This window comes from Amaranthus tricolor, chromosome 13 (assembly GCF_026212465.1).
Source record: "Amaranthus tricolor cultivar Red isolate AtriRed21 chromosome 13, ASM2621246v1, whole genome shotgun sequence".
NCBI classification, from domain to species: Eukaryota; Viridiplantae; Streptophyta; class Magnoliopsida; order Caryophyllales; family Amaranthaceae; genus Amaranthus; species Amaranthus tricolor.
Genome location: NC_080059.1, coordinates 19,964,043 through 19,967,402, shown reverse-complemented (window position 1 = coordinate 19,967,402; position 3,360 = coordinate 19,964,043). Strand labels below are relative to the sequence as shown.

Here is a 3,360-nt window from a genome sequence, read left to right as displayed (position 1 = left end):
AATTTACTTTGAAAATTGTGTAAAACGTAAATTAAAAAAAAAGGAATGTTGAATTTTATGCTATATAACTAAAAGTATTAATCATTTATGGATATTATTCTTATATACTAAGATAAGTAGATATGACAATCAAATCAAATCAATAAACAAATAACAATAACAATAACAAGATATTATTTTATTGTCATAACTCATAAGTTAAAAATGGACGAATCTTCTTGCTCGGTTTAGGAGCCTTATCAATTTTGCAACTGTTAGAGTATATAAGATATTTTAGGGCCTCAAGTATCAGGTTTTAGTTGAATTAGTTTTTTAACATGATATCAAAATAAAGCCTATGTGATGAAAGGTCACAAGTTCAATTTCTTCCACCCCTCATATCGAAGTGAAATATTTCACATCAAGTATACGAAGAGGTTGTGATACATTCACACTTCTAGCTTAAAGGATTTTTGTGTCAGGGGCGTAGTAGAGTATATAATATATTCTAAAGCTTTAATTATCAGCTTAAATTTTTGGTTAAGTTAGTTCTTTAACAGCAATACTATTGTTTATTCTTTAACACTTAAAGAGGATTTTATCTCCATTTTTAACACTCGTTTTCTTGTTATAAAAGAGTAAGGAATAAATTGTGAATTGGTAATATTAGGTTCAATTAGAGCTGTTCAAAACAAACCCGACCCGAAAATCCGACCCGGAATCGAAAATTATCCGACCCGAAAAAATGTAATTTTTTTAGGTTTATCGAACCGCAATTACCCGAACCGATACTTCACTCGAACCGTTTGATAACCGAAAGGGCAAAATCGAACTCGAACTGCAACCGAATTTTATAACCGACATATAAACCTTAACCGATGTTACCCGAACTGAACAGTGATCGACCCGAGTTAAATCCGACCCGAATTATGCACGTAACCGAATGTAACCTGACTAAAACCGATTAAGATCGAACTGTTTTTAACCCGAACTGATACAAACCTAAACCGATTGTAAATCGAACTGTTATAAATCCGAATCAAATTTTCACCTAATTTTAGCAAATTAAGTCCAATTTCAGTTTCTAATAATACGGAAAAAGGAAGAACACAAGTTCTATACAGAAGAGATTGCATACAGAATATATATATATATATATATATATATATATATATATATATATATATATATATATATATATATATATATATATATATATATATATATATATAAACTAATTGAAATAAATTGATCTGCCTATTAGGGCTGGCAAAAGCTGACCCGACCTGCTAACCTGATCTGAAACCGACTCGAAATTAGCGGGTTTGGGTTTAGATTTTTGACCCAATTAATTAAATGGGTCAACCCGACCTGATCTGTTTATTAAATGGGTTAGGTTCAAGTTGAATATTTAAACCCGAAAAAAACCTGTTTAACCCATTTATTAAATTTAAGGCGGATCAACATTTGCCAAATACTTCATAAAACTAAGATAATACCAATTACCATGTATTGAGGGATTTGTCAGCTGAAGATGACATTCAATAAGAAAGGAAGTTGTCCCACATCGGCTAAGGGATTTGTCAGCTGAAGATGACTTTCAATAACAAAGGAAGTTGTCCCACCTCGGCTATGAAAGATACTAATAAAAGAAAAATCCTTTAAATCACTTCCACAGATCTCATACCAACTTACGCAGCCACGCCGTGAGCACAAAGCGAACTATTCTTTCGCCTTTTACTAAAGAATACTGTGTGCTCGCTGCATTAAGTGGCATACGTTTATTTTTGGAGGAAGCCTTTGATTAAGGTTAAATGGGTCAAATGACCTGAAATATATGAATTTAATGACCTAAAAAAAAGTAGGTTAAATGGGTCATTAGCAGGTTGATCCGATCTGCTACAGATCAGGTCGGGGTTTCAATTTTTGACCCATTAATTAAATGGGTCAGGTTCAGGTTAAGGGTTTATTGACCCATTTATATATGATCCGAACCTGAAAATGACCCAACCCGACCTGTTTGACACCCATATATTCTATATCTTATAAAACAATCGGTAATTATTTTTTGTAAGTAAATGAGCATACATCAATTAAAAACCTGACTATTAACTTATTTTGATATTGACCCGATCAATAGTTATCCGTAACCGATAACTACTCGAAAAATAAAGCTCGAACCCGATCTGTACCCGAAAAAACCGAACCAATTAGTAATCGATGACAACCCGAGACCGATTGACACTCGACACGAACTTCAACCGACACCGAACTGATGCTAACCCGATAGATTGAATAACCGATCTCTAACCGAACCGTGACTAACCGACTCGACCCGAGTGTGACCCGTTGTAACACACAGCCGAAAAATAACCGATCCGAAATGCAACCGAACCGAATAACACCCGTCCGAAACCGACCCGATCAACCGAATGAACACCTCTAGGTTCAATGCAATAGCCTTCATTAGGATGATTTGATATTGTTAATTTGCTTGGACTAATAATAATTTTAAAAAGAAAGAAATTTTGAAAAAGAAATAAGAGAAGTTAGATTTGAGAATAAATATGAAAAGGGTATATGTGAAATGAATAAAGAAAGGCTGAGAAGGGATTATTTCCAAGAATTGAATTTGTTGGAAAAAGAGACAACAATAATATTAACAAGCAACGATTATCAAGTGGATTAGGGGAAAAAGTTGAATATGAAGTTAGGGAAAACATATAATTAAAGCAATTAGCTATGACCTTTTTTCTTCTCATGGATTCAATATTCTCCCCACCATCATTTTCATCATTAAGTGAGTTCTTCGGATTATCATCAACATCGACGTTCTTATTGGCAATGTTATCATTAATATTAGTCACATTCTCATTAATCATACTAAGATTAAAATTTGGCACATCAACCCAATTATATAAATCAATGCTTTCATCATCCAAATTATCAATTTTGAAGTCAGTCATATTTACATGAATCCTAACAATAAGATTTTCAACAAAATCTTGTTCTTTTTATAAAAAGAAATTTAGCAATTGCTCCTCTTTGAGATTGATTTTATGTCTTTTATATGTTTTCTCTTCTTACGTTTTTCATAGTCAGACTTCAATTTAGAATTTTAATAGTAATCATTTAAGAAATATTACATAATTGCAATTGAATATAAAAGGATTGATACAACCTACTAAGTGTTCAACTTCAAATCTCCAAAGCCAAATTATAATGAAAACCTGCAATAATAAGAATAAATCAAATTAAATACGTTACACATTAAAATCAAAATTATAGATTAAATTACAAATTCTTGTGAGAGATGGTCTCTTTAAAACATCTCTAATTGAACTGACTCAAAATAGAAAATATAGAGTAATTTTTCGGCAA

The 3,360-nt window shown here is 32.0% G+C and overlaps 1 non-coding gene across 1 annotated transcript; it reads left to right on the top strand.

The window, feature by feature from the left end:
• Positions 1–1,676: 1,676 nt before the first annotated feature.
• Positions 1,677–1,792, top strand: LOC130799038 (U5 spliceosomal RNA). Its single transcript, XR_009039185.1, has one exon. It is a non-coding gene; the product is annotated as a U5 spliceosomal RNA (small nuclear RNA).
• Positions 1,793–3,360: the final 1,568 nt, after the last annotated feature.